At 47.3% G+C, this 25,345-nt stretch overlaps 1 long non-coding RNA gene and 1 pseudogene across 1 annotated transcript; one reads left to right on the top strand and one right to left on the bottom strand.

Moving 5' to 3' along the window:
* Positions 1-152: 152 nt before the first annotated feature.
* On the top strand, positions 153-1,159 carry LOC117089815 (annotated as a pseudogene).
* A 15,404-nt stretch (positions 1,160-16,563) lies between these two features.
* On the bottom strand, positions 16,564-24,900 carry LOC117089824. The gene is made up of 3 exons (XR_004439768.1): positions 24,538-24,900; positions 19,058-19,436; positions 16,564-18,434 (listed from the first exon to the last, which is right to left on the bottom strand). It is a non-coding gene; the product is annotated as an uncharacterized LOC117089824 (long non-coding RNA).
* Positions 24,901-25,345: the final 445 nt, after the last annotated feature.

Genomic DNA, 25,345 nt, shown 5'->3' on the forward strand with positions numbered 1-25,345 from the left:
CTAATTAATTTTGGTCAGTATGTGTATATGCGTGTGCGTCTGTGTGGATGTAAATGGCAGTAAAGGGTAAAAGGGAAGGTAAAAAAAGGGAGATGTCTAACATTTTTAACACATTTTTTAAATACTCAAAACATATGTACACATATGTACTAAAAACAATGGTGTGGTGAAAACAAAATATTGCAAACTAGCAAAAAGACTTAGTGACCCCGTCCGGTCCTGTCCCATCTCGCTGCCACGCCCTCCAGTCATGAGCTCCAGGCAGCTTAGCAAGGGCCGCTCCTACAGGCTCTTTGCGGAGGTCAAGAACTGGCTCCTGTCCAAATATGACGCCCAGAAAGCAGAGCTCCGCAGCTGGATGGAGGGACTCACCAGCCGCTTCATCGGCGCGACTTCCAGAAAGGCCTGAAGGACGGGATTATCTTAGGCACACTCATGAACAAGCTGCAGCAGGGCTCAGTCTCCAAGATCAGCCGCTCCCTGCAGAACTGGCACCGGCGAGAAAACTTCTCCAACTTCACCAAGGCCATGGTCAGCTACAGCATGAACCCCGTGGACCTATTTGGGGCCAACGACCGGTTTGAGAGTGGGAACGTGAGCAGGTGCAGGTGTCTCTTCTCGCCCTGGCAGGGAAGGCCAAGACTAAGGGGCTACAGAGCAGGGGGGACATCGGTGACAAGTACTCGGAGAAGCAGGAGCGGAACTTCCAATACGCCATTCTGAAGGCGGGACATTGCGTCATCGAGCTGCAGAAGGGCACCAACAAATGCTCCAGCCAGCCAGACACGACCGCATATGGCACGAGGAGGCATCTCTACGACCCCAAGAACCACATTCTGCCCCCATGGACCACTCGACCATCGGCCTCCAGATGGGCACAAACAAGTGGTCAGCCAGGTGCGCATGATGGCTCTTGGGACCGGCGGCACATCTGTGACACCAAGCTGGGAATCAACAAGTGTGGTAACGCCATGTCCCTGCAGACGGGCTACACGCAGGGCGCCAACCACAGCGGCCAAGTCTTCAGCCTGGGCTGGCAGAAATATGACCCCAAGTACTGTCCACAAGGCTCAGTGGCCCACAGGGCTCCCTCGGGTGCCAGCGACTGCCTGGGCCCAGGGAAGGCCCCTGAATATCCCAGGAGGAGGCCGGCTACTGAGGCTCCCAGCACGCTCTCTCCGCACATGGTCTTTCTGTCTGGGTGTTTGGGTCTTTTTGTTTTCTTTTCTTTTAACCTGTTCAGTGCTGCCAATCAACCGAGGGTCTGTGAGTGGTAGCGCGGGATCAGGCGGCAGGGCTTTTTCCCCTCTTACTTTGGTTCCTTCTCAGGACTGAGCCACTGGGCTGTGGGAGAAGAGGTCAAGGCCATGTCCGGATGCGTGTAGGGTGAGGGTGTCCGCTGGCACCTCCAGGCTGTGGGCTAAGCTGTGCTGGGGAGAAGAGACCTGGGTATGGAGGGAACCGGTCCCCCAAGGTTTCTGGTTGCCTCTCCTCTTCCCCCTTTTGTCAGTCAATCAGTTTGTGGTTTCTGTACCCGCAAAAGTTTCAGGAAGTATTATCAAAAGAAAAAAGAAATACTTTTTCCCCCGAGGAATTGGGCAGAGACAGTGGAGGGGGTGCTGGAAAATGAGTCCGCTGAGAGAGGAGGTCCGGCCGCGATGCTACAATATCTCAGGCTCCTGAGTGGCTGGATTTCCCTAGGACCCTCAGACCAACAGACCTCAGACTCTCAGACCGACGCCAGGGCCCAGTAAGGACACTGAGGCCCGTACAAGTTGGTGGAATTCTGAGTTGTTAGTGCTAAGCCTCCCCATGCTAGCCCTGCGCTGTGAGCTATTTTTTTGAGTATGGCAAGTGTTTCCAAGCATTCGGAAGTGGAGACTGTAGGAAATCCACTGCAGAATGAGGTCTGCTTGTCATCCTTTCAGTCTCAACTGCTCTCCTTCCCTCATCTCTCTGTGATATAGATCAGTCATTTTTATGTGAAATGAAAATTGATGGAACTAAGGTGTTGATTTAATTATCTGACTGACCATTTGTTGAGTGTCCATTACAAGTTAAATTGTGTTCTAGAGAATAGCTCAGGAAACGAATGTTTGACATTGATGCACGTAACAGAAATACAAGCATACCAATAAACAATCAGACGTCTTATAAGAATCCAGATTCTCATGTAAGTCTTGTGAAGCTGTTTCAAGATGAGAATGTAAAATTTCAAAAAAAATTTTTAACACGTCATTCTTGAGAGAGAAAAATGGAATTAGAAGACAATATATGACTGTTTCACTACCTCAAATTTTAAGTACAGTTTTTAGTCAATTGACAGCCATATAATACTTAGTTTTATATACTGATATTCACTAGAAATTACAATCCTTAAAAAAGATTCCTGTATCATTCTACTCATCAATTTAAAACTTTCATTCATTTGGTTGTATTTCTTCATTTTACCTGGCCTTGAATACTTCTTTCCTGGCCAGCATTAAATTTAATTAATGTCTAATTTGTTCACTTGGTTTACTTTTGACCATGTTGAGTACACTTCTTATGAAGCAGGCATGTAGGAATGTTTACAAGCTTATGGTCCTCGCTCTTCCAAGTACCTACTGGCGGCACCCAACACATACCACAATGTAAACAGGTAACACACACCTACACACCCATACCCACCCACCTACACACACACACATACACACACACCCACACTCACCCACCTACACACTGAAACACTCACACATCCACACACACACATCAGTGGATCAACACAGAAAACACTCTACAAGCAAAGACATCGTACTTCAGGGATCTCTTAGTGCACTCCACACTTCTGTAAATTATCAGGACTGTTCTACTGAGGTGACTCTACAGAGATTTCAAAGGCTATTTGAGTGCTAAGCTTTCTAACTAGTGGTTGGACACTATTTGAATAATGCATTATATACAACTTTTGGGAAGAATTTCTGTACTTTCCAATGAACCAGGAGTTATAAGGTCCTGAAAACCCCAAGTTTGTTATATCCTTTAAGAGATAAAGCAAAGCTGATTATTAATGTGAATATACTTTATATTTACTTCTATTTGTGTTAATTTTTCTTTGCCTGTAATATACATTTTTATGTAACTGAGAGTAAGAAGCATCTTAGGAATAAGAAAATAAGAAATAATATTTCCTTGCTTACACTGTGCCTTGGTCTGGTAACTCTGCACTGCACATATAGACTATAAATTGGTGCCTTGGGGAACCACTTTGGTATTTCATTTTAATAGCTCATACTGGAGAACGTATTTAAGTGGATCGTGTTTTACAACTGATTTAAATTTTGACCCATATAGAAAGAAGTCTTCAAAAATACGTCTGAAGCCTGGATACTGTAAAAATGTTTATCATCATAGAATAAACTGCTAGCCATTACTCAGATATTGTTCAATAAATCTAAGAGAACTTAGACAAAGTTATGAGTGAGTGTAGTTCATCATTAATGTTTGTAAAAATTAGTGTTGTCATTTATGGTTGAGAAAAACTAGAAATGTAAATTAATTTGATAGAGATACAAGACATAAACTTTACACAAAGCAAGAGAATAGCTGTGTAAAAATATTTGTTTTATAGATAAGATTTTATGATGAAATTGTGTTGAACAACACGAATCAAACATGTTTTGCATACTACATCTGCAGTTACATTACAGCTTTTTAAGTGTTCCATTAACTTCAAAATGTAGCTTACCACTGAAACAATCTTATTTAATTAATTGGGATAATGGCTACTGATTGGTGTAAGCCGAAAGCAATACTACACTTTCAAAGTGAGATTTCTCTGTGTATTAATACAAACACCAGAAAAGATGGTCAATAAATTACCATACAATGTCTGTCATAATACTTAAACCTGGAAAAAAATCAGTAAATGTTTAGTGAATAGAATTGGTGAATTGCTTTTTATACAATTTTCTGTCCATTTTATGGCTTACCAAAACTTACAGCTCTGAATGAGGCCCAATTATTTACTCCTTCAAATAGAACAAGACTCCAAGAATAAGTGTGAATGTTTTTTGTTTTTTTGTTTTCACTCAAATATTCCAGTCTGTAGCTGCTCCAAATCACCTTAATCTTTTTAGAGTCTAGTCTCAAGGCCACTGTTACCACCATCACCATCTTTTGTGCCTCAAGGTTCAGCCCTCCTAATTTACCTGCATGAAATTGGAAAAGTTCCATGTCATGACACGTTAAGCAACCCAGATGTCTCTTTCACTCAAAGTGGTATTCGTCCTGCATTTTTTTTTCCAGCAAATGATGTCAACCTCTACCTACACCTGACATCTCAATGTAATTCTTGACATTTTTTTCTTCACATTTCCACTTCCAGTCATCAAGTGTTGTCAGATTTTACCTTCTATTTATTGAATGGATTTTTCTCTATTTTCATTGCCATCCTGGATTCCAGCCCATCACTTTCTCACCTGGGCTATGCTGAGCACCTCTAAAGTGCTCTCTCTGATGCTCTCTCCAAAAATGTTTCTGTGCTGTATTTCAGAATGACCTTCTTGAAATGCAAATACAATTTCCATGGTAAATTGTTTTGTTTAAAAATTCCCAAAGACTTCACCTTGGTACTAGGATAAATATCAAGAGTCCAAAAATGGGTTCAAGCAGTACAAAATCTGTGTCTTTTCTCTCTCCTCCCTTTCGTGGCATGAACATTATTGAACTAAATGATTCAGATATATTTCTTCTTGTCTCCTGGACTTTGGTCTTCTTGTTCATATGCTTTTCCCACTACTGTCCCAGATGTATATGATTAGCTCTTACTCTTATTTTAGTTTACTCTTCATCTTCCCCACCAAGGGAGGCCTTACCTGATATCCCTAAATATGAAAGGCTTTCATAACAGTGCATAGCTTTTCTCTGTAACAGGGATTATTTTACTTATAATATTGTTTTTAGATTTTATATTTTTATTACTAACAGATAAATCTGAGCATGCTCTTTGATAGTAAGTCTAATAAACTTTTGATTTAATTAGTAATTCAATACATAATTGTTTTTTATAAGCCATGATTCTAGAGATTGAGGGGAAAATGCAGTGGTAATCTCTCCCAAGTGGAAGGACAAATAGCCACACAATATTGACCTAGCCATTCATCTCTCAAAAACAAGGTTAAGATATCAATTTCCCTGTTTTCAGGAGGAAGCAGAGACAGGGGGTTTCTTGCTTATTATCCTCTCAACTCACTCTTTTTATGGAAAAAGTAATTAATCTGATAAATGGACACAGAAGATTTTCATGTTCATTAACAAGGTAGTGATTCCAAGTAGTTTAAGTAAAAAGGCTTCGGAGCCTGTCTCTGACATCTCAATGTAATTCTTGACATTTTTTTCTTTGGACTCTTGAAACTCCTTGTTGCACAAAATAGGGAGCCCTTGTGTAAGTGCTGCACACGCAGGCTCAGTCCCGCTATTGGTTTCATGAATCCAACTTTGCCAAGCGTGACAGAATGTCAGAATCCCATGAGCCAGAAGATTTATGACAAGAGATGAAAAATAATGTTTTACTCCCCAATCTAATTTTAAAATGAAATTTTAAACAAAGTTAATCAAGTTAAATAAAGTTAATAAAGCTGAATACACACACACTGGCATATACCCATGCACACGCACACAGGATTCTTGCATTCATTTTTTAAGTCTTTAATCATTTATGAGAAATGGTTTGATTTTGTATTTTCTATCTACCAATACTTGCACAAGCTCTGGCTGCAAAACTTTTGTTGGTCAAACATTAGCATTTGGGAAACCACGTCCCTGCTGAGAGACAGAAGATCTTGATACAGCCTTAACTACATCATCGTAGACATGGGACTGTTTTTAACCAGAGGGAGGCAAATGGCTTTCAGATGGTTGTGTAGCTGGTTTCAACAGTAGCCTGCAGTGGCTTCTTCAGACATAAACCTTACTAGTTATATGAGGCTTCAGAGCACTAGTATGAGGTTTTAATTTGCTGATGTTAGGCATAAGAAGGCAGCACTATCCCAGATGCCCTAAATATTGTCACTTTTTCCCACTGAATTCAGAGGTAATTTGGGGACTGTGTCTAAAATGGTCTTATATTCATGTGTTTACCATAGGTTTCTGAAGCTTCCATTCTGAACATGGTCTCAAGTTGGTTCTTAAGTGCTAATTTCATTACATATGATCATCGGCATAAATTTAAATTTATGGAGGATTGTTTTGTACATCCCACAGAATCTGGATTCACTACCAGGAGACTGTAGAGTTTATCCAAAAGAAGATAAAGAGGAACAAGAGTTCTTGCTGTCTAGGTAATATATCATCTTCTTTGGGTAATGCCTATTAATGCTCCTCAAAATAACTAGAACATTCAATGTTTGTAACCAGGTCACAATGAGAGAAGTAGCTTCTACTAGAAATTAAATATATTACTTCTTTCATTGAGTAAGTATTGCTACAAGAATATGTTTGCTGAATAAATTAGCATGCTTATTGATATAATTGATTTGCAAACTGTGGCAGCACTTTATGGACGAAACCCTAAGTCCCATGAAAAATGGAATAGAATTATTCAACAGTTAAGTATCATTGGAAAAGCCTGGCTCTAGGTCTCAGGAAGCTATCTGGTTGATCATGTGTTTTCAGTGTGTAGTCATAATACAACTGTGTATCAGTAGTGTGTATTAGACACTTCATGCACTCTACATATATTTTCTCACTTGATCCTTCAATACATGCATAAGATAGGAAATAGACTTGAATTTAATTGCCCCATTAACGTCAAAATACAAAATCCTCATTACAATGTCAACGTTAGAAATTCTTCTTCCAATTAAAATAAAGTTACCAAGGGCAATCGCTCCTGCCATAATGATAAGACATTGGATGAACTTAAAAAAAATTTGTTTAAAGCTATCAAAAAACTGTGGGCTTAAAGTTTCAATGAACTAAATTTCATAGAAAAACAAGTCCTTCCTAGGTGATCACAGACTAGCAGTGGAGCCCATCTCTGAGGACATTGGTTGGATCTGGGGTCTTGAGTAGGTAGAACAACAAGCCTACAATGTGCAGACAGCATCTGGAACATTGGAATAAGCAAAATAGTCTACAGGGAACTGCAGTAGGCGCTGAAAAGTAGAAAGATCATGTGGTCTCCTCACACTCACTTATTTTCACTTAAGAGACAGAGTCTCACTCTGTCACCCAGGCTATAGTGCAGTGGAGCAATCATAGCTCATTGCAGGCTCAAACTCCTGGCCTCGGGTGATCCTCCTGCCTCAGCCTCTCCAGTAGATGGAACTACAGGTGTACAACATCATGCCTGGCTAATTTTTAATTTTTTGTGTGTGGACACAAAAGCCCACTCTGTTGCCCAGACTGGTCTAGAACTCTTGGCCTGTTTCTATTGCTATGAAGACATACCTGATGCTGGGTAATTTATTATCTTTTTTGTTTTTAAAAAAGAGGTTTATCTTGGTTCAGGGTTCTGCAGGCTGCACAGGAAGCAATGGCATCTGCTCTGGGTGAGGCCTCAGGAAGTTTACAATCATGGCAGAAGTTGAAGGGGAGCCAGTGTGTCACAAGGTCAAAGAGGGAACAAGAGAGAGAAGGGGGCAGTCCCAGGCTATTTTTAACAGAAGAGTGCTCACACACTTTAACACTCTTCAGATCTCTCATGAACTCACTGAGAAGAACTCACTCAAGAGGATGGTGCTAAACCAAGCTTGTCCAACCCACAGCTTGTGGGCTGAATGCAAGTCAGAACTTGCATTCAATGTGGCTCAAAACAAATGTGTCAACTTTGTTAAAATATGAGAGATTTTATGTGTGTGTGTGTGTGTGTGTTTTCTCATCAGCTGTTTTTAGTGTATTTTATGTGTGGCCCAAGAAAAGTCTTCTTTTAATGTTGTCCTAGGAAACCAAAAGGTTGGACATTCCTGTACTAAACTATTCATAAGGGATCCACCCCATATACAATACCTCCCACTGGGTCCCACCTCCAACATTGGGGTTCATTTTTCAGCCTGAGATTTGGAGGGGACACACATCCAAACTATATCATGGATAGGTACCCATCATTGAGACAGGTTGTAGAGTATGCATACTTTCAAATGGGTTCTGTCATGTTATTTTCTGAAATGTTTAAAACCATTTAATTTCCCATCCATTGCCCATAAAGGTTCTTTTCCTCATATCCTCATCACACGTTATCTAGGATTCTTATATTTCCTAAGCAAGTGGTGAAAATACAGATCTCATTTTATTTGTACACATTTGCATTTCACAGATTGCTAATAATGTATTGGAATTTTTTGGCCCATTTTTCCATTGAGTTTACCATCTTCTTTGTTCATTTGAATATCAATCATATTCACTTTGCCCTAAGCATTGTCAACATTTTCTATTACTCTGTCATATGTCTGACAACCTTGTTTGTCAGCCTTTATTGAAATGAGTCTGATTTTTATACTTCTTCTAGAATTTATGTATTTATTTGTTTATTTATTTTGGTTTAGTGTATCTTTTATCAAATGTAACAACAGGTCCAAATCTATGTTTTATTGGGTTTATTCAGATTTAGAATTCAGGTAACATTTTGGTGAATACACTCTTTTTATCATAATGAAGAATGACTACCACGATGCAATATGATTATTTCTGCAAATGCTTATTGTTTTGTAGTCCACTTTGTCTATGTGGTCAGGAGGACAAGACCCGAATGGCCTTGACCAATTCAGCTTTCAGTACCGCCTAATTCTCAGAATAATTTTAGAATGTTCCAAGAACATTTATCTCTCCTAAGATAAGGAGAAAGTTTCTGGGACAGTATGGGCTCTGTCCTTGTTGTTCCTAGAAGAGGATATTCCTGTAACTCTTGAACTCAGAGAGCCAAGTGCACAAGGGCTGTAAAACCTAGGGTGGAGCACTCAGAGGTTCCTCAGTTGCAGTACACAGTGGGGCATGTGCAGAGGAGACATCGTCAACCCTGGGCAACTTTTCTGACCTCAAGGGTCAGGCTTGCCGTCGAACTTAGGCTTTTGCTGATTCTTTCTTTCTTTTTTTTCTTTTTTTTTTTTGAACTCTGAACTTTTTATTGGCCTCCTGCTCCCCAAAGGGTACCCTGCTTTTGCTGGCTTAATGCCTCAGAACTTTGGTGTCGTTGGTCTCAGACACCACTTTGCCATCCACTATCTGGCGGGTGGTGGTCTTTTGGATGGTTTGCATGGAGTTGCTGCTGTCCAAGGCATCACCAAGATTGAATTCCTCGCCATCTTCCAGCAGGCGGCGGTAGGTGGCAATCTCAGCTTCCAGCTTGACCTTGATGTTCAGCAGGGCCTCATACTCCTCGGCCTGTCGCTGTCCCTTTGCCCGGGTCTGTGCCAGCTCTGACTCCAGGTGCAGCAGGATCCCATTGAGCTGCTCCATCTGTAGGGCATAGCGGGCCTCCACCTCCCTCAGGCTGTTCTCCAAGCTGGCCTTCAGATTTCTCATGGAGTCCAGGTCGATCTCCAAGGACTCCATTCTGGCACTTCCTCTTCTAGAGTTCCCTGTGCGCCCCTCCTCACCTCACTCTCCAGTCCTTTTCTCCTTCAGGATCCCTGGCCATTCCATTCACATTGCTACCCGCTGACCACCAAGACCCTTAGCTGCCCAGGAGCTGGGGCTCCCCAAGAGCAGGATCACAGCTGGCTCACCACCGTGGCCCCAGCACCAGCCAACATGGGGTCAGATGGAGACCATCCTCAGGGGTGAAATGGGCCTGGGGAGGCCTGATGACTGCCCAAAGGATGCCCTGCTGGGGCTATGAGAGTTGCAGTACAAGATAATGGAGGACACAGAATGTTGGGATCCCGTAACACTTAGTGGGGAGCCACAGATGGTGGCTGGGCTGGAAGGTGACCAGAGGAAATGGTGTCTCAAAGCTGAATTGGGGGCAATGAAGCAGGGACTCAGGAGACCGAGACAGGGCAGGGCTGGTGTAGGGATTCCTGGGAGATTGTGTGCCCCACCCCTGCCCCACCCCAGAGTGAAGTTGAGAGCTAAGCCCAGAGTGTGTCTGCATTGAGTTGGGGGGAAGAGGGAGGGTTTGACCAGGAGAGTGCGCCCCCTCCTCCCTGAGCAGGGAGAGTGGATGCAGCCTGAGGTCATCAACAGTCTTCAGGTTTGCTTCTTGGGTTTGCAGCTCATCAACCGAGGAGGACAAGAAGGATCTGGTAGATTGGGAACATATTCTAGCGTTGCACCTGGAAACCCAGGAGGAGCACGGAGTTCATACATTGATTAAACTTTCCACCAGGAAAAACCCATCCACAGGGAAAGTAATTTCCGTGTATATTTTTTGTGCCACAAATACCTGGATACCAATGGGGACTATATCAGGGTGATCCCAGTGCTCTACAGTGAATTACAGTACATCCCAGTGGAGCAGAGCTGCATGGTTTAAAAAGTAAATAATAAGGAAACAGGACTGTCTTTTTAGCCAGATTTAAAGGTGAAACAAATGGCTTTTTTGAGCAATGATAATAATCCCAGTAAACATCGTGTGAGTCCCCCTAGGAGCCTGGCACTGAGCTAAGGTGGCTTACCTCTGTAATCCTGCCTGGAGGTAAGATGATTGTCCCACTGGGGGACCTGCCAGCCCAGGGAGCAGAGTAGAGATGCTGCTGGCCCCCTGGAGGCAAAGACATGCAGTTGTCCTAAACTATAACAGAAAGGAACCCAAGAAGGAAGGAAGGAAATACATATGTACTCCTGGGCGTGTCACAGACGGAAGCTTCCTCTACCAAATATGTGGGTCACTGCACATTTATGTAAGATTTCCCCTTGACAAGCAGACAAAACTGCATATTGGTGTACTCATGTGGTACTCCTGATGCTAGACAACACATGGACAAAATCCTTCCTCTTCTGGGTGAAAAGACATAGGTAACAACGTGGAGGTGGCCTCACACACCTATTAAATCAGCCACAGTGAGCAGAAGTCACGCAGCACCACAGTGGGCTGCTTCCAGCCAGGAGGTGTGGACAGGAGGGCTCTACGGAGCTGCCAGCCCCCAGCAGCCCACCCATCTTGGCCAGGCAGCCCGAGAGACTTGTCCCCAGGAGCATGTCAGGCAGGTGGAATCGTGGCATGCCAGGCCCTCAGGTCTCATTCTCACAAGCCCCTCAGGAGACCAGGGGTATTGCTGTATTTTATAGGCAGGAAGTTGAGGCCCCCAGGTCACACAGTGGGCAAGGCCAGCACCAGGACGTCCATCCCCACGTCAGCACCGGAAATGGGGTGCACCCACTCTTTCTGCTCCTGCCTGCAAAGCCCACATATCCAGTGTTTGGTAAGTGCAGTTTGCAGGGATGAGGAGGATTCCGATTTTGGATTAGCACTGGCTGGACGGTGGGACCCAGGGCGTAGCTGGGCCGGCAGAAGGACGATTCATGACAAGGATCCTACTCGGAGGCCGGGCGAGGGCCCAGCCAGCGCCGGGTATTAACAGCTCGCTCGAATGTTTGGGGCCTGCAGATCCGTGTCAGATGTTAATGGAATAGCATCATTTTTCTGCCAAGGTGGCATCACCGGGGTTTGGATGAGGTGGCGGTGGGACTCAGCCTGGGCGAGGCTTCAAGGGCATTAGTTGGCTCAGCAGAGTGGCCAGGGTTTGCCATGGGGCATCCATCAGGCATTCACAGCTCAGCTGGGCCCCTGTGGGCACCTCACCTAGCACCCCACTCACCTCAGCCAGTCCCTCTGGCCATAGGGCTCTGAGGACAAAAAGCTGTGGCCAAAAAAAAAAAAAAATATTCCAAAGTATGCGAATGAAAACTGGAAATGAATAAGTGTTTAAGCATTGGTACAGGTCCCCCCAGCACACACGTCTCGAGGCCCAGGACACGGCCTCCCCTGTACCTCCTACTGCGCTTAGGTGCCAGGTCCACCCACAGAATCTCTCTGGCCAGAGTCACTGGACAAGACCAGCAGTATTGAACCCGATGTCTGAGACCTTCCGTCTGAGTCCTTACATCACCATCACCACTGGGAATTCTTATTAAGGAGACTGCTTTCATGAGGGCTGGAACACAGCTTGGATTTGAAAATCAGCAGCATCTCTCTCTCTTTTTGTAACCCTGGACTGTGAGCCTTCTCAACTCTCCCTTCCACACCACCCTCCAGCCTCTTGATACTGTGAAAAGGAGGGCATAGACCCTTGGCAGCCATATGTCCCAGACAAGACCTGCCTCAGTGTCACCATCCACACATTGGGCTCCACGCCCAGGGCTGTGCAGAGTCTGGGACAGGCACAGAGCTCAGGCTAGGCTGGGGCAGGCAGGGGACAGAGACCCGCCTATCTAGGGGAAAGAGGTGGACCACTTTGAAGCCCGTGGAGGGAGAGCCTCTGTAGGGACAGTGCTGGTGCCCCTTGGATGAGCTCCAAGCTCCACCCTGCCCTTCCACAGGCTCAGGCCCTAGCTGCAGACATCCATCTCAGGGCCTTTGCTCCGGCACCGCCCCTGGCCCCACACCCACAGCCCTCTTTCCGCAGGCCTTGCAAGCTACCTCCTGGCTGCTGGCTGCAGAACGTCTGTCTGCAGGTGTCGCTTATAAGCCCAAGGATCCTGGAGCTGACCTGCTTGGACTTAAATTCCTGCTCTAGCAGCTGAGAGACTCTGTGCCTCAGTTTCCTCATCAGTAAAATGGAAACGCTCAGAAGATCTCCCTAGGGAGATCTGTGACGCATAGCAAGGTAACACAGCACATGTGCATCAATAGCTCATGACTAAGCTGAGCTAATTTTTACTGTCACCTTCCCAGCACTCACAGCATGCTTGTAATTTTTTTTCCCTTAGTTACCATCAAGCCTGCCATTTGCCCTTAAGTCCCAGCACTTGCCCCAGCCCGAGGCACAAAAATAACCTCACGCAATTGTCCTCGTTCCCAGCCCTGGTCTGCCTCCTGGTGGTTATTTTGGGTATGGCTCCAAAGGTTCACAAATTGAACCCTGTTTTGCCAACTGCAGGTTCAGGGACTGGCTCTGGGTCCAGCCAGGGCACCTAGGCAGGGCCCTGCAGAATAGACTGAGCTGCCCGAGTTGCTGAGCTCCTCACCAGGCATGGAGATGATGGGCACATGGCAGGGGCAGGAGAGAGTCCCTTGCCTCTGGCCCACCAGCAGCAGGCTGTAGTCCTGGAGAGCCGACTCCAACTGCTTCTGAAGTGCGGGGCCCCCAAGGGCCTGCTGCGTCCCTCTACTGTGAGGGTGGCCCCGGGGCTCTGCTCTGAGCCGCTGCAGACCCTCCTTTCTGTTCAGCCCACAGGGCCCGTGTCTGACAGCCCCAAGGTCTGCTGTCTCCCTCCGCCTCCGCTAACTTTGCTAGAAACATCACTTTGCAAGGGCCAGCTCCAGGGCCCCTGCAGACCTGCCCTTCTCAGCTGGAGGCATGTCTCCCCCACACGCTGTCCTGAGGTCCTGTGGTCCAGGTGGTCCTGTGGTAGGCGTGGGTCTCGCTCCACTGTGAGCAGCAGGTGCCTCTTCTGAGCCTCGGTGGACTCCTGGGCAGAACTGGCTAATGACAACGCCTGCCCCAGGTGGTCAGTCTGGGTGAAAGCTGGAGCAGGTTCTCCACACAGTGCCGGACACACAGAAGCCACTCAGTAAACCACTGTGGAATCCAGTGAGCTTTGGAGGGCGGGACCGGGGGCAGTTGGCTTGCATGTGTTCACTGCACTGGGTGCTGACCTTGCCCAGGCTGAATGGAGCAGGCTGCAGGGACAGACAGGCCTGAATCTCAGAGGCGGGACCCACAAAGCCCGCTGCTGGTCAGCAGCTCCCTTCCACGAGGGAACTCGAGGACTTAGCCACTGCCCCACCAGGCCAGTGGCACTCCTGTGCCCAAGCGCTTCACCTTCACAGCCTGGTGGGCAGATGGACAAAACCAGCCACACAGCCACCTGTGGCAAAGGGGCTGGAAATGACAGTGAGCGAAGGATGTTTCTGGAGCACTCAAGTCCCATCTGAGGAGGGCTTCCGAGTTGCATTGATGTCGTGTGTTGGGCTTCCTGGGTGCAGGCGGATTGGGGCTTGGGGAGGGGCTGGAGGGTCTTGGCTCTCTGAGTCCTTGGAACCCCTCCTCCCCTCCACCCCGCAGCTGTCAGTGAGACAAGGACCTGCCGTGCTGGAGGCCATGGGTCTTCCAGTCTTAGGACAACACTGGTGGCCCTAATCTCAGTCCCGGCCTGTGTACATCAAGGGATGTAAGATGCCCGAAGAAGGCAGAAAGAGCCTCAAAAGTGAGACTCAGGCTCCTCGTGGTGATCCATGGGTGAGGTGATGGAGGCCCAAGTGAAGAGGGGGCCCTGGCCGGGCCAGCACCTGCAAGAATGGACTGCACTCCCCTGAGGGATTCTGTGGACACCTCTGGCTGGGCTCACCGGGTACCCAGGGTTGTCCCTCCTCAGCCTCAGCCTACCCTGTGGAGGGAGGGGGCCCAGTGACCAGGAGGCAGCCTGGGCCTCTGTCTATCCACCTGTGCCACGGACCTCACCCTCTCAACTTGACTGTCACAGGGCAGTCAGCACCAACACCAAGGTTAGGGGAAGAGCCACAGCCGGAGGCATGCTTGGACCCACATGGGCCTGTGGTCACCCGGCCGCTCCCCATCCAGGCGCACACCCAAAGATGCAGATCCAGGTCTGTGCACTGCACACCTGGACAGGATCCTTGCATGACACCTGGCTCACAGGCTTCCTGGTACTCAATGGGGGCTGGGCTGTAGACACCGGGCCAGCCCGAGTGCAGCACAGGGTGGAGCCCGGGCTCCAGGACATGCTGGGCAGCCGCGGAAGCCCCTTCCAGGGCCCAAGGTGCCCAGCTTCGGTGAGTCCTCACAGCAGTGCTTTGTGGGGATGGACCCAACTAGCACCCAGACAGCTCCCCCAAGATCCAGACGCTGGGCCCAGGGAGCCAGCCAACCTGAGGATGGTTGGGGCTCCAGAGCCCGGGCCTGGAGAGCACTGCACACTTTATCCCAGTGGCTGTGGGGCTGAAGGTGCAGGGACTCCTGGGAGAGCCACAGGACAGGCCAGCTGCCCAGGCAGCCTGGGGGTGTGCAGAGAACACCCAGCTCTTGTGGGGTCTAGCGGAGTGGTTCAGGCTGTGGGAGTGCTCACGGCTCAGTGGCATCCAAAATGCCTGGCAGCCTGGGCAGCCCCAGTGTGGGTCCCAGACACCACCTGGGGGCAGCATTGGGACCCCAACCCCACCCTGCAGCCCCCAGGTCCTGGAAGGGTCCTTCCTGGGGGCTTGACCAACATGCATGGTGGGAGCATCCCCCGGATCACCCAGCAGGGACTGGAGGGAACAGCTCAGAGCGAGAAGGGACTTGCCCACAGTCAGCCCTAGGTTAGTTTCCTGTGCCACATGACAAACTGCACGGAGTGAATGACCACAGACCTGCAGGTTGACATCCCACCCCAGAATCTCACAGTGGTGGGTCGGACTCCCGGCATGGCAGGGCCCTCTGCTCAGGGTCTACTGGGGAACCTACTTCCCGCTTGCTCAGGGTGTCGGCAGCCAGGGCCAACCCTGCTCGGCGACCTACAAGCTAAGTGACCTTGGGTGACCCAGGCCAAACTCCTGTCCCCAGCTTCTTATCTCACTCTCAGCTCCCATCCCAGGGCAAGAGCCCATGTGTGGGGCTTGGGCCGGTCCAGCTGTCCTCACACCCCTTGATTCTCAGCGTCTGCACTGCCCAAATGGCCCGAGGTTATTCATGTTTCTCCGATAAATGCCAAATGGCCTGTTTATCGGTGGTCCTCAACATTGTCACCAGCGCCCCCACTTGTGCAACCCCTGCCCCCCTGCACAGACTGACCCAGGCCTCAGCGGTGTTCCAGCAGCCCTGCCTGCCATGCACCGTGAGCAGCAACCCCACCCCTGCACTCAGCACCCTCCCTGGGCTCGCACCATTTGAGTGCCTCTGTCAGGCAAGGGCTGTTCCTGCTGGTTCACTGTAATATTAGACGTAGGCTGGAATCATGCAAGGGACTGAATGCTTCTGGGTGTGCATCCGTGCTGGGGTGCACATGTGTGTGCCCACTGGACTCAGCCAAACCCCACATCTGTGAGTCCAGAAGAAGGTTCTAGAGACTTCCCGAGAACATCCTCAGGTCTGGGACTGGCAGAGCCGGGGTCTCAAAGGCTGCTACCACCCCTGCAGCCCCCGAAGGTCTCTTCTGTCCACTCCTGCCGGCCAGCTCGGGGCGCTGCATGTGACTTGGTGGGGCAACCCAAGGCTTTCCATGAGGGACGCAGGTGGCCGCAGCCTCCCCACCACCCTCACTGCCAGGATGAACAACTACAGTCGAGGCAGAAATGACACAGACGTCGTTCTGTACAAAACCTGAAATATTTTTGAAAACTTTGATCTAAGTTGCCTTAGACCTCCTGGACTCGATACAAGAGTCATATGAATTGGGAAATAAAGCACTTTAATAGCACAATAAACTTTGTTAGAAATGTATGTGTTGCCAAAATAATAAAGTTTAAAAAAAAGAGAAGTGCTTGATGTCCAGGTTAGATTATGTAAGTGTTCAACAAGGGCAGGGTAAAGGAAACTTTAAAAACACCAGTTCTGAATCAGCCTGGGGCCCCATGAGACCCCCTCTCCCAGCCTTGGGCCCTGGGGACTACATCCCTCCAAACAGAACCAGTGGAAGTGGATAAGGCCAAGTTGCCTCTCCCCGTGGACAAAACATCCAGGTAATGGGTATATAAACTAAATTCATAAAAAATGTACAAATATAAAAAGCTACAAACATTAATAAATTACAGCATCACAAAACATGGAAATACTTCACAGGTTGCTAGTAAAATAACTATCCCTCCATCCCCTCATCATACAAGAAGGAAAACAAAGAGCTGGTATTAAAGTTGAAGATTCACCTTCAAAATGAGTGCGGAAGAGATCTTTTGTGTACTGTTTGTTTCTGTAAAGACAGAGTGTAAGGCTGCACAGACATCACTTAGTTTTCAGGCAATACCTTAGTTCTTAAAAGAAAAAAATAACAAAAGGAAAGGAGAAGGAGAAAGCATCAGAACCCGACTGTCCATCTGACTCAGCAAAAAACTCATATAAACGTTAATGAAGAACTCTACAGAAATGCCTAAAGATACTTTTACTCTTATAAAAAAATTATTTAAAAAGCTCTTCACACGCTACATTCTATGAAAAATATGCTTCAGGAAATACATCTAAAAGTAAAATACAGGATTGCCTGAGAAACAAATCCATCCATACGTGGATGGCAGACACACCATCCAGGTATGACCCACGCAGGCGACACCACACGCTGACACGGGAGGACAGAGAAGTGCCAATCGTAAGTCCTCAGACCGCCTGGCCGCTGTTCCTGCCCAGCCAGTTCCGGGGCAGGGGTGCCTTGCCTGAGAAGTGCTTCTTCCGAGTGTGGCCACGAGGGCAACAGACCCTGCCATACGGCTTAGCCTGGGCCTCCCAGACCCCAAGATGTGGCTGAGCCCTTGTCTTTTCCTGGGGACCCCACAATGGCTCCTCTGCCCACTAATACACCAACCCAACTGCCAGTCTTAGCTGCGCCCGAGAAATGCTCCTGGGCATTCAGGCTGGACACCCCCACCATCCTGCTGCCACCTGCCAACCAGGGAGCTCGGGGCAGACCCTTCCTCGCCTGCCAAGCACTGTCTGGACTTGGCTGAGAATCACTCAGGGAGAGAAGGGGGGACATAAACATCCCACTCGCTCCTCCTCTTTCCGTGCTCTTTGCCATTTTTAAGCCCCAGGAGGCTGCCAGCCTGTGGCCAGCTCCGACTCTAGGACTGGTGAGCATTGGCTCACTCCGCCTTCCTTGAAGGACTCATGCTCTCAGCAGAGTCGCAGAGGCCCCGCAATCACACCCATGCTCAGGGGGGCCTACAGCTGCCCTTATAGTGGAGTGAACAGTCCTCAAACTTGCAGGGCCACTTTTCTGGGACAGGTCACTCTTAGCAACTTGAGAAAAGACGTCTATTTTCAAATCGAGGGGCCACGTTGAAAAAAGACATCCCTTTGCAAATTGAGGGGCCACGTTGAGAAAAGATGTCCATTTGCAAATTAAGGGGCCACCTTGAGGAAAGACGTCCATTTTCAAATTGAGGGGCTGCGCTGGGCTTGCTCCGTTGGCTCAAGGGACAGATGCTCATTGGGGAGATGGCAGCCGGAAGAGTCAAGGCCCCCCCTGGTGAGGCAGCTCAGCACCCTCCTGGCAGGCGGATGTTTTCACGGGACTCCTGGGATCCTGAGCGGAGGACAAGGATCCTGGCTTTCCAAACCTTAAAGGAACAATTTCCTGTTCCGATGAATTTTCAAAATTTTCCCAAGCCTCTGCTTGGCGGTCGCCATGTCCTTTTTTGTATTTTCCTAGGGGAGTCGGGGAGGGGACACAAAAAAGGAAGATGAGCTAGATGGCAGGGGGCACGGCATACCGGTTGTGAGGAGGGTCCTGCTGACACCAAGGGGCAGCCTGCAGTCCCCCATCTGTAAAATGGGCCTATGAGGCCCCAGCTCTGGGCTCAGCACCCCTCAGGAGTTCAGGATTTCTGGCAAAGCCTCCACCTCAGAGGCCATGTCCTCAAGGGCTCCTGGCAGTAGGATGGGCATGGACTTGGGGGTGGCATTACGAGGAGGATGTGAGGATGCTTGGGCCCCACCCCCAGTAACAAGACCAGGAGCCACTGCCAGCACTCTGTGCTGCATCACCCAGTCTCCACAGCCGGCCAGCCCCACGGCCGGGTGCAGGGGTACAGGCAGATCAGGGGCCGAGCATGTCCACTGAGCAAGGGGATGAAAGCACACATATCCTGTGCCGTGGGACACGCTCACACGAAGACGCAACTAACCTGAACCGCAGCACCTGCCACCTGGGGCCCAGAAGCCCTCCCGATGTGCTCCCCTCTACCCCAGGCCGAGTCTGCATGTCTGGGGCTGCCCAGGGGGGCAGACGGGGCAGGGGGACTGTGGGCTCCCTCTGGCAGCCACAGTACCTTTGGCAGCAGTGTTGTTCAGAGACAATGCAGAGGGCCACCTCTGTGTGAGAAAGACGCCGGGGGCCATGGGCTGGGAGGCGCGGCCAGTCTGGGCCTTGGTGAAGGCACCGGCCACTGTGTACTCATGGTCAATCAGGCTGCTGCTATGCAACTCGGGCAGGGGCTCTGGTGAGCTGCCCTCCTGTGAGGGCCTGGCTGCTGGCCATGCTGGTGGAGGCCGGGGTGGTGGAGGCTGGGGTGGTAGAGGCTGGTGTGGTGGAGGTGGAGGTGGTGCCGGCACAGATAGTAGTGGAGGTGGAAAGGGAGGTGGTGTTAGGAGTCAGCTTCCTCTTGGCAGTCTTTTGTTTTTTTTTTTTTTCCTGTTTTTCTGCCCCTCCTTTGAACAAAACATACAGGGCAGCCTCAGACACATGGTCCACTTAGGCCATCAGAGCAGGGAGCTGCTCTCATGGCCTCGCTGGGGGCATTCAAGCACAGCAGGGCTGGGCAGTGTAGGGAAAAGAAAGAGAGATCAGACTGTTACTGTGTCTATGTAGAAAGGGAAGACGTAAGAAACTCCATTTTTACCTATACCCTGAAAAATTGCTTTGCCCTGAGATGCTATTAATCTGTAACTTTGCCCCAACCTTAAGCTCACAGAAATATGTATTGTATGGAATGAAGGTTTAAGGGATCTAGGGCTGTGCAGGATGTGCCTTCTTAACAAAATGTTTACAGGCAGTATGCTTGGTAAAAGTCATTGCCATTCTCCATTCTCGATAAACCAGGAGCACAATGCACTGCGGAAAGCCGCAGGGACCTCTGCCCTGGAAAGCCGGGTATGGTCCAAGGGTATTCTCCCCATGTGACAGCCTGAGATATGGACTCATGGGATGGGAAAGACCTGACCATCCCCCAGCCCGACACCCATGAAGGGTCTGTGCTGAGGAGGATTAGTAAAAGAGGAAAGCCTCTTGCAGCTGAGATAAGAGGAAGGCCTCTGTCTCCTGCCTGTCCCTGGGAACCAAATGTCTTGGTATAAAACCTGACCGTACATTTGTTCAATTCTGAGATGGGAGAAAAACCGCCCCGTGGCAGGAGGCGAGACATATTGGCAGCAATGCTGCTCTGTTATTCTTTTTTTTTTTTTTGAGACGGAGTCTCGCTGTGTCGCCCAGGCTGGAGTGCAGTGACGCGATCTCGGCTCACTGCAAGTTCTGCCTCCTGGGTTCCCGCCATTCTCCCACCTCAGCCTCCAAGTAGCTGGGACTACAGGCGCCTGCCACCGCGCCTGGCTAGTTTTTGTATTTTTAGTAGAGACGGGGTTTCACCGTGTTAGCCAGGAGGGTCTCGATCTCCTGACCTCGTGATCTGCCTGCCTCGGCCTCCCAAAGTGCTGGGATTACAGGCTTGAGCCACCGCGCCCGGCCTGCTCTGTTATTCTTTACTCCACTGAGATGTTTGGGTGAGAAAAGCATAAATCTGGCCTATGTGCACATCCAGGCACAGTACCTTCCCCTGAACTTATTTGTGACACAGATTCCTTTGCTCACATGTTTTCTTGCTGACCTTCTCCCCACTATCACCCTGCTCTCCTGTCACATTCCTCTTGCTGAGATAGTGAAAATAGTAATCAATAAATACTGAGGGAACTCAGAGACCGGTGCCGGTGCAGGTCCTCCATATCCTGAGCACCGGTCCCCTGGGCCCACTGTTCTTTCTCTATACTTTGTGTCTTACTTCTTTTCTCAGTCTCTCATCCCATCTGGCAAGAAATATCCACAGGTGTGGAGGGGCTGGCCCCCTTCACTCTAGTACATATACACAAGGGAATACTTTTCAGTCATCAAAATAATGAAACAACGTCATTTGGGGCAACACAGATTAACCTGGAAAACATTATGTTAAATGTAATGAGCTAGGCCCAGAAAGACAAACAGTGCATGTCATCACTCATGTGAAATCTTAAAACATTTATCTTAAAGAAGTAGAAAGCACAATTTTGGTTACTGGGGGTGGGGGATAGAGAGGGAATGAGGAGGAATTGGTTTTAGAAATAAAGTTGCCCTAACATGAAAGAAAGAAACGTGGGTGTTCTCTTCCTCAGCCTGGTGGCTGGAATTTAAAATAATATATGTTTCAAAAGGGCAAGAAGGGATGATTTTCAACGTTCTCTCCACCCAAAAACAATACCTGTATGAAGGAATAGAAATGCTAAGTACCTCAATTTGGTCATTACCTAATATATACATGTGTGAAAATGTCCCAGAATACCTCTTTATTATGGACCTTTATGATATGAAAATTAACAAAAATGAATACACATTGCTCAAAATCACAGGGAACCACAAAGCTCCCAATAGCCAAAGAAATCCTGAGAAACAACAAAAGCATGAGGACTCACTATCTCTGATATCAAATGACACTGCAAATCTATAGTCATGCAAAATCCATGGCACTTGCATGAAAACAAAGACCTACAGCCACCAGGGGCAAAAAAGGGGAGGCAAATGATCAACACAACTGTATCCATAGTCAACTCACTTTTATAAAGCACACCACAAAGACACAATGTAGAAGGCAGAGGCCACTCAGTAAATAGCTGTCAGAAAAATGATATCCATATGCAGAAGATAGAAACTGAACCCTTATTTTACATGATGTATGCAAATCAACTCAAAAATGATCTCAGAACAAAAGACCTTAAGTCATAAAATGCCTTTAATGAAAACACACATTGAGGGTGCACTTTGAGACCCTAAATCTGCGTTCCACTTTGAAAGAAGGGCAACACACACACACACACACACACACATACACACACCTGAAGGAAAAAACTCATTGTTAGCCCAGTGTGGTGGCTCACACCTATAATCCCAGCACTTTGGGAGGCTCAGGCGGGCAGATCACTTGAGGCCAGGAGTTTGGGACTAGCCTGGCCAACATGGTGAAACCCCATCTTTGCTAAAAAAAAATACAAAAATTAGTCAGGCAGGGTGGTATATGCCTGTAATCCCAGCTACTCTGGAGGCTGAGACAGGAGAACTGCTTGAACCCTAGAGCTGAAGGTTGCAATGAGCTGAGATTGCACCACCACACTCCAGCCCAGGTGACATGGTGAGACTCTGTCTCAAAAAAATAAGTAAATAGAAACAATAACAGAAGCTCACTGGGTCCAGTGTATACTTGCTCGGGTGATGGGTGCACTGAAATCTCAGAAATCACCACTAAAGAACTTATCCATGTAACCTGCTGGGAGGAAAGCTGAGTGTTGGGAGAGAAGCTGAGGCAGGGCTTGGAACAACATTCCAGGGTCCAGGGTAAATCTCCTCCTGGCCTTTGGAATGTGTCCAGATTTGCTGGCTCCTGGCTTCTAGCACTCCCATTATCCCATGTAGCCATATGTTTCAAAGAAAATGCTAAACCATCACAGCTGTAGTTTACTCGCTCTTGATACATCACTTCCTTTCAACCCCCACATCCTCACCACCTGTTTCTTTGTTTGATCACCAATAAATAGTGTGGGCTCCCAGAGCTCTCCGGGCCTTCCCAGCCTCCATACTAGCATCCGCCCCCTGGTCCCACTTTCTCTCTTGTCTTTTCTCATTCCTTTGACTCCACTGGACTTCATCACCTGCACAGCCTGGTGTTGGGTCTGATCACCCCAACATAACCAAAAACCACCTGTTCCCCAAAAACCATTGAAATAAAATTTTACAAAATAAAAATAAAAACAAATGCTGGCAAAGTTGTGGAGAAAAAGGAATGCTTATACACTGCAGGTGGGAGTGTAAATTCATTCGATCATTGTGGAAAACACTGTGGCAATTCCTCAAAGACCTAAAGACAGAGCAATCCCATTACTGGAGATATACCCCAAAGAATATAAATTATAAAGATACATGCACGTGTATGTTCACTGCAACACTATGCACAATAGCAAAGACATGGAATCAACCTAAATGCCCATCAGTGGTAAACTGGAAAAAGACAATGTGGTACATATACACCATGAAATACTATGCAGCTATAAAAATGAACTAGATACGTCCTTTGTGGAAACATGGATGGAACTAGAGGCCATTATTCTTAGCACACTAACACAGAAACAGAAACGCAAATACTGCGTGTTCTCACTTATAAGTGTGCTAAAGGATGAGAACACATGGAGACAGAGGGGAACAACCACACTAGGCCTATCAGAGGGTGGAGAGTGGGAGGAAGAAGAGGATCAAGAAAAATCACTAATGGGTACTAGGCTTAATGTCTGGGTGATGAAATAAATCTTTACAACAAACTCCCAAAACACAAGTTTACCTATGTAACAAACCTGCACATGTACCCCTGAACTTAAAAACAAACAAACAATGTTCTAGATTATGGCCAGGCACAGTGGCTCATGTCTATAATCTCAGCACTTTGGGAGGCCAAGGTGGGTGGATCACTTGAGGTCAGGAGCTCAAGACCAGCCTGGCCAACATCATGAAACCCCGTCTCTACTAAAAATACAAAAATTAGCCAGGCATGGTGGTGTGTACCTATAATCTCAGCTACTTGGGAGGCTGAGGCAGGAAAATCCCTTGAACCTAGGAGGTGGAGACTGCAGTGGAGCCAAGATTGCACCATTGTACTCCAGCCTGGACAACAAAGCGAGACAAATCTCAAAGGAAAGAAAAAAACCGATGTTACAAACTGAAAAGCATTCTAAGGAATAAGCAAGCATTTCAGGCAATCATATAACTCATAATGGGTTGTTCTTGAACCTGTATACAGGAAAAAACACTAAAAAGTAGCAAAAATAACTATTTGTCAAAGAACCTCCACAGACCATTCTGCAAAGGACAGGTAAAATGGACCACCAGGTGATAGATAAGAACCTCAACAACACTGTTAGTTCCACAAACGGAATTCATGCACACATTCAGATAGCATCTCCTGCTTATTGGAATGAATATTGCTAAAAGAATAAAGATTTCTAAAAATAAGAATGATGCTGTGGATCTGGAGAAAGGGGCGCTGTTATCCACTGTTGGTGGGAATGAATATTAGTAAACTGTGGGAAAGAGTTAGAGGTTCCTAGAAACTCCAATACTGTATGTCCTCACTTATAAGTGGGAGCTAAATGATGAGAATACATGGACACATGGAGGGGAAGGACACACACTGAGGCCTATCAGAAGGCAGAGGGTGGGAGGAGGGAGAGGATCAGGATCAATGACTAATGGGTACTAGGCTGAAGAAATAATTTGTACAACAAACCCTCACAACACAAGTTTAACTATATAACAAACTCCCACGTGTACCCCTGAAGTTAAAAGTTAACAAAAGAAGTTAAGAGGTTCCTTAAAGAATTGAAAATACAGATACCATACAATCTAGCAATTCATCTTCTGGATATACCTTCAAAACAAATGAAATCTGTATTATCTAGAGATACTTGACTTCCCATGTTTATTGCAGCATCATTCACAAAAGCCAGGATAATGCAACCAACTTACCTGTCTATCCACAGATGAAAAGATTTTTAAAAACCTCTGGTGTATATACACACAAGGCAAAACACTTCAGCCATCAAAATAATAACATGTCACTTGGAGCAACACAGTTGAATCTGGAACACATTATGTTAAATGAAGTAAGTTAGGTCCAGAATCACAAACAGTACCCAGGATCACTCAAATCTAAAAAACATTATCATAAACAACAGAAAGGGCATTGTTGGTTACCAGAGGCTGGGGGATGAGGGGTAATGGGGAGGAATTGGTTTTGGAAACCAAGTTCCCCTTACCTGTTAAGAACAGTCTGGTGCTCTATTTCACAGCTGGATGACTCTGGTTAACGATTTCGTATTGCAGATTTCAAAGGAGCTGGAAGGAAGGCTTTTGAATGTTCTCTCCACACAGAATAATACCTGTGTTAGGAAACAGAAATGGCAAACACCCTGATTTGATCATTACCCAATATACAGACGTATCCAAATGTCCCAGTGTAACACTAATTATGGGCATTTATGATGTGCCAAGAAAGTGAAATTAAATACATATTAATACACAACACGAAAAATCACAAGGACCCACAACAGGCCCTAAATCTCCAAAGGATATCCTGATAAATAAAATGAAATCCTGAGGACTCAGAGTCCCCGATACTAAATTACATTGCCAAGCTATAGTTATGCAGGATAGTTGATACTTGCACAAAAACCTAGAGCCATAGACAAGAAGAGAGAACACAAAAAAAGATCAACCCAAACATGTACATAGTCACCTCATTTTTACAAAGACACAATGAGGAAAGCAGCCTGTG

The sequence above is a fragment of the Trachypithecus francoisi genome, unplaced genomic scaffold, assembly GCF_009764315.1.
Source record: "Trachypithecus francoisi isolate TF-2019V2 unplaced genomic scaffold, Tfra_2.0 Contig00895, whole genome shotgun sequence".
Taxonomy (NCBI): domain Eukaryota; kingdom Metazoa; phylum Chordata; class Mammalia; order Primates; family Cercopithecidae; genus Trachypithecus; species Trachypithecus francoisi.